This window comes from Phoca vitulina, unplaced genomic scaffold (genome assembly GCF_004348235.1).
Source record: "Phoca vitulina isolate PV1807 unplaced genomic scaffold, GSC_HSeal_1.0 scaffold40, whole genome shotgun sequence".
Taxonomy (NCBI): domain Eukaryota; kingdom Metazoa; phylum Chordata; class Mammalia; order Carnivora; family Phocidae; genus Phoca; species Phoca vitulina.
The window spans coordinates 1,889,202-1,903,092 of record NW_022589743.1 but is presented as its reverse complement, the minus strand read 5'-3'; the positions used below and the strand labels follow the sequence as shown (position 1 = coordinate 1,903,092).

The following is a 13,891-nucleotide window of genomic DNA, read 5'->3' as shown; positions in this document are numbered from 1 at the left end:
ACCCCGAAGGGCACTGCGCACCTGTCCAGCAGCCTGGACAGGGCGGGACGAAAGACCAGCCATATCTGCGCCCTTCCCACAGCAGCAGAAGCTGAACAGCTGTGCGATCTGTGGACACTATCCAGCTGCCCTGTGAGCCCGTGTGCCTGGCTAGCCTGGGGGTGGAGCACTGAGGAGGGAGCCATGAGTCCTGCAGGGAAAGGGGACTGGGAAATCTTTAGGGGAGAGGTGACTGATGCTTGAGTTGGGCCTTGAAAGGGGAGCAAAACTTTGCTGGGTGAAGATGCGGAGGGTTGGGGTGCCTGGGTGGTTCAGTCATTAAGCATCTGCCTTCAGCTCAGGTCATGATCCCAGAGTCCTGGGATCGAGCCCCGCATCGGGCTCCTTGCTCAGTGGGGAGCCTGTTTCTCCCTCTCCCTCTGCCCCTCCCCCCAGCTTGTGCACTCTCTCTCTCTCTCTCTCTCTATCTCTATCTCAAATAAATGAATAAAATGTTAAAAGAAGAAGAAGAAGAAGAAGAAGAAGAAGAAGAAGAAGAAGAAGGAAAAGAAGAAGAAGAAGGAGAAGATGCAGAGGGTGTTCCCGGCCAAGGGGTGTGCTTGGGGTGTTCTGCAGCCACTGTAGCTTGGGGGGAGAGGACTGACCAGGGAGGTGCAGCAAGAGAGACTGGGCAGGGGTGGGGTGGCCCTGGAGAAGGAGCTGTTATGGTGAATGCCCAGCGAGGAAGCTTCGGGTACACCTGCAGTTGCCCATGGAGGCTTTTAAGTTAACAGGATTCAGAAAAAACATGCAACTGTGGGCAGGGAGGAGTCACAGTGGGAGGGGCAGAGGTGCAGGGAACAAAGGAGTGAGAGTTCTCTCTGAGCCACTAGCCACCTTGACCAAGTCATTCTCGGGTTTGCTGGCAGGGGCACGGCTCCTGATTGGGAGAGAGGAGACCAATGTGAGAAATGAATTCCTTGCAGAAGTTAGAGATCTGCTAGCTCAAAGGGGCCAAGGTCGGGGTGGGGATTACATATCAAGCGATTCTCCTGGAAAGGCTGGTAGAGGAGACACCCGGACACTGTGTTTACTAAGCACCTACTATGGGCACTTTGCAACACTGCCTCACTTAACCCTTACAACAAGCCAAGAGTAGGTATGCTTTCCGCCTTTTTATCAGTGTGGAAACTGAAGCTGAGGTTTCAGGAGTCAAGAAGCAAAGGGAAGTATAAGTCCCTCCCCTAAGGTCCCACAGCTTATAAGTGGGGTAAGAATCCAGGTCAGTCTGTCCCCAAAGCCCATCCCCTTCTTCTCTCACCACCTCCCAGATAAGAGCCAAGGCTCCTTCCCAAAGAAATAACTCAGGCTTAACCCTCACCCCTCTCTCAGTCTCCAGCCTGGACCAGGCCTCCAGGGCCCCACAGCAACCCCGCGAGAAAGCCACACTCAGATGAGCAAACGGAGCCTCAGAGAAGTTAAGTGACTTGCCAAGGACACAAAGCTAATTAGTGACAGAGGTGGGATTCAGATCCAGATACCTCCTCCCACCTAATCACTCTGCCTTATTCCTCCCTGAGCACTTAGCTTCTTTCTTCTCCAGTTTCCTCATCTGTAAAGCCGGCCCTGGGGAGGAGGATTAGCGAGAGAATGCACAGATAAAAGCCACTTGGCACAGTAGCCAACACTCATTCAACCTTCAATAAATATTTGCTGAGCACCTACTAGGAACAGCCAGCCTCTTCCAGCCTTTGGGAGGCAACAGGTAACAGAAACCAGCCCCTGCTCCCGAAGTGGATACTGAGCCGAGGGTTAGGAGGAGAATGGGCTAGAGTAACAGAGAAAGCGCTCCACAGTCGCACCCACTTAAGTCCTACCTACGGGTTGTAGGAGCTTGGGTTCTGGTGCTCTCTGCACCTGGATCTAGAAAACGGGAAGAACCCAGAGGGGAGCTGCCTCACAGAGAGGCCCCCCTCGCAGGTGAGCAGCCCTGCTCCCTCTCCCCTGACAGCAACGCAGCGCCTTCCCCACCCCCCGCCCCCCGCCCCTGCCGCCTGCCGATGGGGATGGGCACACACTTCGCTTCCTGTTCCCTCTCTTCCCAGGACCTACAGCCCGCGCTCCTTGTTCAGTTGCCAACTGACAGCTGCCTAGCCTCCCTTCCCAGTACAGCCCTGAATCTGATGCAAGAATCTCGGGGGTCATAAGAGCCTGAGGTTCAGGGAATGGTTTGGAGGCCGTGATGCAGCCCTGAGGGGTAAAGCCCCAGCTCTTCACTTTCAAAAGGAGGGACAGATTTGCTTCTCAGGAGTGGGTGGGCTTCTGGTCAAAATCAGGGAGTTCCTCACAGAGGGACAGGAAAATCAGGTTCTAACTCTACGAATACAAAATAATCCCAGTTGGAGCCTTTCTTAAGCAGTGAGGACATTATTTTATTTAATTTAATCCTCTGTGTGTATAAAATCCCATTTTAGAGTTGATAAAACTGAGGCTCAGAAAAGCCAAGTAACTTGTCCAAGGAATCCAGAGCCCCTCCTCTTCTCTACCTACAGTTGCTGGGCTGTAAGCCAGGGCTGGACCGCCAGCCCCAAGTGTAACCAGACGCAGAGGAATTGAGGGAGGAGACTCTTTCTTGCACCTCTCCTGGGTCATTGCTGCTTTTGTCACCCCTCCTTGGGGCAGTGCCAACGTGTCAGGAGATGGGGTCAGGTCCTTCCTAGCTCCCCATTGCTGCTTCCAGAACATCACTCTGCCACTTTTTTGCAAAAGCCCCTGCTCCATCCACTTGTGCCGCCCTCCCCCCCTTCATGAGTGCTGTCCACTGACCTCCCAGCACTGCCTCTCACTTGTTGAGGCCTTTTGGCATCCCAATTCTTAGTGCACACTGGGCAACTCTGAAAGTCCCAGCGTCTCCCTCCATTCTACAACCTTCACATGTCAACTCTCATTCTCCTCTGCCTGAATCCTTGTGCCCATCTTGGACACCATCACCACCCCTAAGGGCTCGCATCATCCTTTCCGAACTTGTCTTCCGCTCCCTTTGTTAAACTCTTCCTCACACAACTGTTCTTCAATCCCCAGTCAACTGACCCTGAGATGTTTTTCCCACCTGTCAGCCCCCTTGTGTCTTCATTCTCTTCCCTTTTTCAGCCCAGAGTCTCTGCTTTATCAGATCATTTTAACTTCTTACCTTCTGTCTTTTGTGGTTACACTTGCCTGGCAAAACCCTAACCCTGGACCTCTGATGCAAGAAGGCTATCTTAAGGGGTGCCTGGGTGGCTCAGTTGGTTAAGCGTCCACCTTCGGCTCAGGTCATGATCTCAGGGTCCTGGGATCCAGCCCCACGTCGTGCCCTGCATCAAGCCCCACATCATCGAACCCCCAAATCAAGCCTGCTACTCGCTCTCCTTTTGCCCCTCCCTTCCTTGTGCTTTCTCTTGCTCTGCTCTCTCTCCCTCAAATAAATAAATAAAATCTTAAAAAAAAAAAAAAAAGAAGGCTACCTTAGCACATATGTTTACCACTCAAAAATCCTTTTAAAATGACAGAGAAGGGGCGCCTGGGTGGCTCAGTTGGTTAGGCGACTGCCTTCGGCTCAGGTCATGATCCTGGAGTCCCGGGATCGAGTCCCGCATCGGGCTCCCTGCTTGGCGGGGAGTCTGCTTCTCCCTCTGCCCCTCCCCCCTCTCATGTGCTCTCTCTCATTCTCTCTCTCTCAAATAAATAAATAAAATCTTTAAAAAAAAATGACAGAGAAGGGGCGCCTGGGTGGCTCAGTCGTTAAGCATCTGCCTTTGGCTCAGGTCATGATCCCAGGGTCCTGGGATCGAGCCCCGCATCGGGCTCTCCGCTCAGCGGGAAGCCTGCTTCTCCCTCTCCCACTCCCCCTGCATGTGTTCCTGCTCGTGCTCCCTTTCTCTCTGTGTCAAATAAATAAATGAAATCTTTAAAAAAAAATGACAGAGAAAAAATATACTAGAGTTTTAAAGCAGATTAGACTATACTAATGGCAAAACCCAACAGAGAAGAGGAATCCATGATCCCATAGAGGAAGTCACTAAAAGTGTGAATCTTCCATAAAAGAACCCTAGATTTCCTGCTAATGTCAGGAACAAGGCAAGCATGTCACTCTCATCATCCCTGTTCAACATTGTGCTGAGGTTCTGGCCAGTGTTCTAAGGCAACAGTCAAAGGGCATCCAGAATTGAAACGAAGAAGTAAAACTGTTTCCAAGATGGCATGAATTTCCATGTGGAAAATCTGGTGGAATCTAAAACATAGCTGTTGGAACTAATATGTGTGTTTAGCAAGATTTTAAGTATAAGATCAACATATAAAATCAATTGTATTTCTTTTTTTTTAAGATTTTATTTATTTATTTGACAGAGAGAGAGAGAACACAAGCAGGGGGAGTGGGAAAGGGAGAAGCAGGCTCTCCGCTGAACAGGGAGCCCAACACAGGCCTTGATCCCAGAACCCTGGGATCATGACCCGAGCCAAAGGCAGACACTTAACAACTGAGCCACCCAGGTGCCCCCAAATCAATTGTATTTCTATATACTAGCAATGAACAACTGGAAATAGAAATTTAAAAAAATAATATCGGGCGCCTGGGTGGCTCAGTTGGTTAAGCGACTGCCTTCGGCTCAGGTCATGATCCTGGAGTCCCTGGATCGAGTCCCGCATCGGGCTCCCTGCTCGGTGGGGAGCCTGCTTCTCGCTCTGACCCTCCCCCCTCTCATGTGCTCTCTCTCTCTCATTCTCTCTGTCTCAAATAAATAAAAAAAAATAAAAAATAAAAAATAAAAAAATAATATCATGTACAGTAGCATCAGAAAATATTAAGTACTTAGGGAAAAGACTGATAAAGAATATTCAAGACCTACACACTAGAAACTATAAAACTTTGCTCAGAGACCTCAGTAAATGAGAAGCTATACTATGCTCATGGATCAGAAGACTCAATACTTGTCAAGATGTCAGTTCTTCCCAAACTGATGTATAAATTCAACACAATCCCAGTCAAATACCCAGCAGCCTTTTTTTATAGAAATTGAAAAGTTGATTCTAAAATTCTTAGGGAAATATAATGGATTTAGGATAGCCAAAACAACTTTGAAAAAGAAGGTGGGGGGAGTTGAAGGGCACTTTCCCCTGGCTGGCAGCGCTGAGGCCACCCATGGCTGGAGTTACTGTAAAAAAATGTGAACCAGCAGGGGTTCATCAGAGCTCAGGCAGCCTTCCTCAAAAAGCTTGGGAAGCTGAAGTTTCCTAAATGGGTGAACACAGTCAAGCTGCCCGAGCATAAAGAGCTTGTTCTCTGCGATGAGAACTGGTTCTACAGATGAGCCACTTCCACAGAGCAGTGCCTGTATCTCTCGGGCTGTACCAGGTTGGCTCCATGACCAGGATCTATGGGAGACATCAGAGAAACAGCGTCATGCCTAGCCACTTCAGTCAAGGCTCCAAGAATGTGCCACACAGGGTCCTCCAAGCCCTGGAGGAAAGTTACAGACAAGAACCAAGATGGGGGCCACAAACTGACACCTCAGGGACAGAGGTCTGGACAGAATTTCTGGACAGATGGTGACTGCCAACAAGAAGCATTAGAACAAATGATGGGTTGCTTCATTTGTGGAAGAAAAAACAAGTTGAAGAACTTACACTACTTAATTTCAAGATTATTAGAAAGCTACAGTAATCAAGGTAGTAAGTATCTTGTTGGCATCAAGATAGACAAATAGACCAAGGGGAAGAGAATAGAAGGTCTATAAATAGACCCATGCATATATGGGCAATTGATTTTCAACAAAGATGCAAAGGCAGTCTAGTGGGATAAGGATAGTCCTTTCAACAAATATCCTGGAGTAAATGAATGTCTATGTTCAAAATAAAATAACTCACACTGTATACAAAAATTAACACATAGTGGATCCTAGACCTAAACATAAGCCTGAAAGTATAAAACTTCTAGAAGAAAACATAGGAGAAAATCTTAGAGATCTTGGGTTAGGCAAAAATTTCTTAGATAAGAACACCATAAAATAAAAAAAAAATTGAGGGGCGCCTGGGTGGCTCAGTTTTTGGGCGTCTGCCTTCGGCTCAGGTCATGATCCCAGGGTCCTGGGATCGGCCCCGCATCGGGCTCCCTGCTCCGCGGGAAGCCTGCTTCTCTCTTTCCTACTCCCCCTGCTTGTGTTCCCTCTCTCGCTGTGTCTCTCTCTGTCAAATAAATAAATAAAATCTTTAAAAAAAATTTTTTGAAAAATTGGACTTCATCAGAACTAAGGACTTTTGCTATGTCAAAGATACCGTTAAAGGAACAAAAAGAAAAGCTACAGATAGGGAGAGAGTATTTGCGAAGCATATATATCAACAAAAGACTTTTACCGAGAATATATAAAGAACTCTCAAAACTCAATAAGAGGGGCACCTGGGTGGCTCAGTCGTTAAGCGTCTGCCTTCGGCTCAGGTCATGATCCCAGGGTCCTGGGATCAGGCCCCGCACTGGGCTCCCTGCTCCGTGGGAAACCTGCTTCTCCCTCTCCCACTCCCCCTGCTTGTGTTCCCTCTCTCCTTGTGTCTCTCTCTGTCAAATAAATTTTAAAAAATCTTAAAAAAAAAAAACTCAATAAGAAAACACACAACCCAATATTTTAAATGGGCGAAAGGTTTGAATAGACACTTCAACAAGGAGATTTACACATGGTAAACAAGCATACAGGAAGATGCTCATTATCAGTCATTAGGGAAATGCAACTTAAAACTACAATGAGAGGGGCACCCGGGTGGCTCAGTCGTTAGGCGTCTGCCTTTGGCTCGGGTCATGATCCCAGGGTCCTGGGATCGAGCCCCGCATCGAGCTCCCTGCTTGGTGGGGAGCCTGCTTCTCCCTCTCCCACTCCCCCTGCTTGTGTTTCCTCTCTCGCTGTGTCTCTCTCTGTCAAATAAATAAAATCTTAAAAAAAAAAAAAAACCTACAATGAGGTATCACTATTAGAATAGTTAAAAATTTTTTTCTTTGATGACAATACTAAGTGTTGGTGAGACTGTGGAGCAAGTGGAGCTCTCCTACACTGCCAGGGAAAGGTAAAATGGTACAACCACTTTGGAAATCAGTTTGCCAAGATCTTAAAATGTTAAACAGACATTACCCTATGACCAGCTATTGTACTCCACAAACTATTTACCCAAGAGATATGAAAGCATATAATCATACAAAGATTTGTATGTCGCAAGATTTATTTGTAATAGCCAAGAGATGGAAACCCAAATGTCCATCAAAAAAATGAATGAATAAGGGCACCCGGCTGGCTCAGTCAGAACATGTGACTCTTGATCTTGGGGTCATGAGTTGGAGCCCTATGTTGGGTGTAGAGATTACTAAAAAATAAATAAATAAGTTTTATTTTTTTTTAAGTGAATGAATAAACAAATTAGAACATGTTCATACATGGGGTGCCTGGATGGTTCAGTCAGTTAAGCGTCCGACTCTTGGTTTCAGCTCAGGTCACGATCGCAGGGTCCTGGGATAGAGCCCCATGTGGGGCTCCTTGCTCAGCACAGAGTCTGCTTGCCCCCTGTCCCTCTGCTCCTCCCCCTGCTCATGTTCTCTCTCTCTCTCTCGCTCTCTCTTTCCATCTATCTCTAAAGTGAATAAATAAAATCTTTTAAAAAAAAGAACATGTTCATACAAAGGAATATTACCTAACAATAAAAAGCAATGAACAACTGATACACATAATAACATAGATGAATCCCAAAGTGATTATGCTAAGTCAAAGGAGACAGACAAAAAAGAGTATATTTACACTGTTTGATTCCATAGAGATATCAAATCTAGAAAATGTAAACTAACTAATCTATAGTGACAGATAAACACATCAGTGGTTGTCTAGAGATGAGGGGAGGGGGTGGAGAGGGGTGGGAGTAACAGATTAAAAAGGGACACAGGGAAACTTTTGGGGGTGATATGGGTATGTTCATTATCTTGACTTAGTGATGATTTCACAGGTGTACTCATATGTGAAAACTTAAACAGTACCTTTTAAATATGCGTAGTTTATTGTATTGTCAATTATTCTTCAATAGAGCTATAAAAGGGTAAATAAAAAGAAGCAATAATCAGATAAAACAAAAGAGTTAATCCAAAAAAAAAAAAAAAAGAAATGAGGTATAGATATTGGGAAAAAGCAAAATCATCTCTACATGCAGATTATATTATTATCTACTTAGAAAAGTCAAAGAGTCCACTGAAGCCTTATAAATCTTATCAGCAAGTTCAGTAAAATGGCCAGTTAAAAGAAAAATATAGAAAAATCAATAATTTTCTTTTTTACCAACAAAAACCAATTTTAAAATGTTTAAAAAATGATTTTATTCATAACAGCAATTACATCTATGAAATATATAGGAATAAATTTTACCAGGGACAAACTAGAAGACGAGTAAATGGAGAGATATATGTCATTTTCTCACAATGGAAGAATACTTTGGTAAGTCTGTTAGTTTTCTCAAAATTACTCTATAAATCCAATGCAACTTGAGTTTGAAATTCCAATAGAATTCCTTAACTGAAACTAGAAAAGATAATTCTAAAATTCATCTGGAAGGGTAAATGAGTACCAAGAGAAAAAAAAAAGGTAAGGAAAATGGGCTGAGTGGGAATTGCTTGCATTACCACTAATCCAAATGTACCATAAAATAGTAGGTATTATAGTAAGAATAGGATTTGTCTTCACGCATAGTAGGTACTTCACAAACATTTGTAAAATGATCAAGTAAATCAATAAGCTAACAGATCAATAGAACAAATAGTCCAGAAGCAGTATCAAAACCCTTTTTTATATAGTGAATATTATAATTGTAAACCTTTATCATATATCTCTATTAAATATGTCCTTGATGTCCATGAGCACCTCAAAGTCAACATGCCCTAGATTGACCTAACCACATTTCCTCCCTCTCCAAGCTCCCTATCTCTATTCCTGCTCCTCTTCCTACTTCACAGTTCTGCCAAATCACTCAAATAGAAAGAGTGGTCACCCTGGATCCCTTTCTCCCCCTCACGCTCTCATTCAGTTTTACTTTCTAAGATATCGGTCTCCACCTCCCACCACAGAGGAATTTAGCACATGATAAAAACAGCAAGGAAGGGACACAGTGCTGGAACAAGTGGCTATCTATGGAAAAGAAATACTTAAGTTAAATCCATATATAAAAATGAATTCCAGATGGATTAAATATCTAAGTATAAAGAGTTAAACTATAAAATACATGAAAGAAAGGGGCACCTGGCTGGCTAAGTTGGTGGAGCATGAGACTCTTGATCTCAGGGTTGTGAATTCAAGCCCCATATTTTGTGTAGAGTTTACTTAAAGAAAGAAAGGAAAGGAAAAGAAAAGAAAAGAAAAGAAAAAAGAAAACACTTGAAAGAAATAGACAAGGACGCTCTTTATAATTTAGGGATGGGAAGGACTTTTTATAAGACATGGAAGTCATAAACCACAAAGAAAAACAGCAACAGATTTGGTTATAGTAAGAAGCACCACAAAGTTAAAAACTGAATGCTAGATGGGGAGTATTTGCAACATTTAAGACATAGATGAGGTTAATTACTATCCCCATTATCCATTATCCATTATCCTTTCTTCTAGCAACCATCCTCCCCCAGCCCATATCCCCTGGAGAACCACTCCTCGCCTACTCTATGGCATGTGGTTTGATGGGGCTGGCCCGCCTCCCAGTTCCTGGATGAGGCATATGACCTAGGCTTGACCAGTCAGTGTATTCCATCCTCCCTCAAGCAAATTGATTGGTTTAGGGCAGGGTGTGTGATCTAAATGAGGGTCAAATTAAAGACCACACTATGACTTTTCTAATCTCTCAGAAAAGAAGAGCAATGGAGTGTGTCTGGAATTTCTATGGCCACCTTTTTTTTTTTTTAAGATTTTATTTATTTCTTTGACAGAGAGAGACACAGCCAGAGAGGGAACACAAGCAGGGGGAGTAGGAGAGGGAGAAGCAGGCTTCCCGCAGAGCAGGGAGCCCGATGTGGGGCTCGATCCCTGGACCCTGGGACCAGGACCCTGGGACCATGACCTGAGCTGAAGGCAGACACTTAACAACTGAGCCACCCAGGCTCCCCTTCTATGACCATCTTGACTTCATACGGAAGAGCTTATCTGAGAATAAAACCAAAACAAAGGAAATCAAAGCCATGTACTGCTGAAAGATTTATGAAGACAAAGTCTGGGCACCTGGACCTAGCTGTGCCTAAGGTGAGCTGCCCCTAGGAATTTAGTTATGTGAGCCAATAAAGCTGTCCTGCCTTCTTTTTTCACCAAAGCCAATTTGAGTTTTATTTCTGTCCCTTGCAAACCAGAGCAATTCTAATATTTAATCTATCCTTAAAAATATTTACTCAACTGTTGTTCAGGGGAAAAAATTTTCAGAAAACTATATATAAATGTTATTCTGTTTTTAATTTTTTTTTTAATTTTAAGTAGGCTCCACACCCAATGTGGGGCTTGAACTCATGACCCTGAGATCAAGAGTCATATGCTCTACTGACTGAACCTGCCAGGTGCTCCTATTCTGTTTTTAATTTTAAAATATGTGTCTATGCATATAAAAAGGTCTGGAAGGACACATACACACACACACACACACACACACACACTATTAGCAGTCTTAATCCCTAAGGGAGTGGCAATGGAGGCCAAGGAAATGCAATTTTAACCCTACACATGAGCTTTATGATTTGAATTTTTCCAAAGAGCATTGAATCATTCAATCAACAAATATTTATTAAGTACCTTTTCTGACTGTTCTAGGCTGGGGGCATAGCATTAAATAAAACAAATAAAACCCTTGCTTTTCTGGTAGGGAGAGGCATCATTATTTTTTTAAGATTTTCCTTATTTATTTGAGATGTAGAGAGAAAGAGCATGAGCAGGGGCAGGAGCAGAGGGAAAGGGAGAAGTAGACTCCCCGCTGAGCAGGGACCCAGATGAGGGGCTCGATCCCAGGACCTTGGGATCATGACTTGAGCCAAAGACAGACAGACGCTTAACCGACTGAGCCACCCAGGTACCCAAGGCATCATTATTTTTTTTTTAATTATCTTAAAAATTAATTAATCCAGGGGTGTCTGGGTGGCTCAGTCAGTTAAGCATCTGCCTTCAGCTCAGGTCCTGATCTCAGGGTCCTGGGATCCAGCCCGCATTGGGCTCCCTGCTCAGCGGGGAGTCTACTTCTCCCTCTCCCTCTGCTCCTCCCCCTGCTCATGCTCTTTCTCTCTACCTCTCAAATAAATAAATAATATCTTTTAAAAAATTAATTAATCCAATTCTGCTTTCAGTGTGCCTGCGTCCTGGCTTCTGAGTATCACTAGAGAAAAGCACACAACTGAGAAGATGAGGACCAAAGAAATGGAAAACAAATGTTCAATAAAATCTACAAAGCCAAAAATTGGTTCTTTGGAAAGACCACTAAAATTGATTTAAAAAAATGTAGCAAGAAAGATGAGAGAGAGAGAGAAAACATATAACTACTATTAGGAATACAAATGGAAGCATTACTACAGATCCTATAGATGTTAAAAAGATAATAAGAGGGTATTACAAACAACTTCATGTCAACATTTGAAGATTTAGATAATGTGAGAAATTCCTTTAAAAGCACAACTCACGAAAAATGTCACAGGAACACCCAAAAATGTCATAAAAATATTCTGATTTTTGAGATCACAATAGGCCTATGTATCTGTTAAAAGAAATTGAATCTTTAATTTAAAATCTTCTACAAAGAAAACTCCAGACCCAGATGGCTTCACTGGGGAATTCTTCCAAACATTTAAAGAAGAAATAATACCATTTTACACAAATTCAACAAATAGAGGGGAAAAAAAGAACATTTTCCAACTCATTTTATGAGACTTGACTAACCTTGATACCAAAACCTGGCAAGGATATTACAAGAAAGGAGAATTACAGCCAATATCTCTCATAAACATAGATGCAAAATCCAACACAAAAATGCCAAATCAAATTTAGTAATTTTTTAAAAGGCAATTCATAGTAAAGACCAGATGCAGTTTTGTCCAGCAATGAAGGTTGATTTAATGTTCCAAAATCAACCAATGTAACTACCCACATTAACAAAATTAAGTAGACAAACTATATGACCATTTTAATAGATACAGAAAAAGCTTTTGATAAAATTGAATACCCATTCATGAGAAAACTAGAATAAAAGGGAATTTGATAAAGGATCTCTCAAAAAAAACTTTACAGTTGGGATGCCTGGATAGCTCAGTTAAGCCTCTGACTCTTGATTTCAGCTCAGGTCATGATTTCAGGGTCATGAGATCCAGTCCCACACTGGCCTCCATACTGGGCATGGAGCCTGCTTAAGATTCTCTCACTCTCCCTCTGCCCCTTCCCCCATCTCTCTCTCTCTCTTAAAAATCAAAAACTTTTAGTTTACATCATATTTAATATTGCAATATCGAGTGCTTTCCCCCTATATTAGGCACAAATATCCTTGCAGCCTTGGGGTAGGCAAAAATATATTAGGACAAAAAAGTACTAGCCATACAAGAAAAAAGTGATAAAGTGGACTTAATTAATATTACAAATTTCTGCACATCAAATAATACCCTTACAAGATGAAAAAGTAAACTACACCTGATACAGAACCTATACACAGAATAAGTGAATAACTTCTATAATCCAATAATAGACAAACAATCCAATTTTTTAATAGGCAGAAGACTTGAAGAGACAAAAGATATTGGAATGGAAATAAGCAAATGGAATGGAATAGAAATAAGTAAATGAGGGGCACCTGGCTGGCTTAGTCAGTAGAGCATGCGACTCTTGATCTCAGGGCTGTGGGTTCGAGCCCCACGTTGGGTGTAGAGATTACTTAAAAAAAAAAAATAAAATCTTTACCAAAAAAAAGGAAATAAGCAAATGAAAAGATGTTCAACATCATCAGTCACCAGTGAAATTCAAATTAAAACCACAACAGAATGCACAACAGAATGACTACAATCGAAGTTTGAAAATATTACACACTGGCAACATGTGGGCAACAAGAACATTCCTACAGGTAAAATAGTACAACCACTTTGGAAAACATGTTCATTAGTAATTAAACAGAAACAGACTTAGGGGCGCCTGGGTGGCTCAGTTGTTCGGCTCGGGTCATGATCCCAGGGTCCTAGGATTGAGGCCCGCATCAGGCTCCCTGCTCAGTGGGAAGCCTGTTTCTTCCACTCCCCTTGCTTGTGTTCCCTCTCTTGCTGTCTCTCTCTCTCCCTCTGTCACATAAATAAATAAAATCTTAAAAAAAAAAAAAAAGAAACAGACTTATACATATATCATCACCTAATTTACAACAAAGATCAAACTACAAATCAGTGGAGAAATGATGGTGCTTTTCAATAAATGGTGCTAGAGTAATTGGATAGCCACATAGAAAAAAGGGAATCTTGGCTCCTGTCTCAAACATACTCCCAAAAGTCATTTGAGATGGATCATAGACTTAAGTGGGAAAAATAAAAGCAATAAAGCTTATAGAAAAAAAAATCATGGATATTTTCATGGCCTTGGAGTAGACAAAGATGTCTTAATCAGGACATAATAACTGCTAAACATAAAGGATTAATGTATTTGACTTATTAAAATTAGAAAACTCTGTTCATCAAAAGGCACTATAAAGAAAGTTGATAAAGAAGATGTGATACACACACACAATGGAATATTATTAGGCCATAAAAAAGAATGAAATCTTGCTATTTGCAATGACGTGGATGGAGCAAGAAAAGTATTATGCTAAGTGAAATAAGTCAGTCAGAGAAAGACCAATACCATATGATGTCACTCATATGTGGAATTTTTTTTTA

General features: G+C 42.7%; 1 pseudogene; it reads left to right on the top strand.

Annotated features, from left to right (window-relative positions):
* The first annotated feature begins 5,158 nt into the window (after positions 1-5,158).
* Positions 5,159-5,589, top strand: LOC116647292 (annotated as a pseudogene).
* Positions 5,590-13,891: the final 8,302 nt, after the last annotated feature.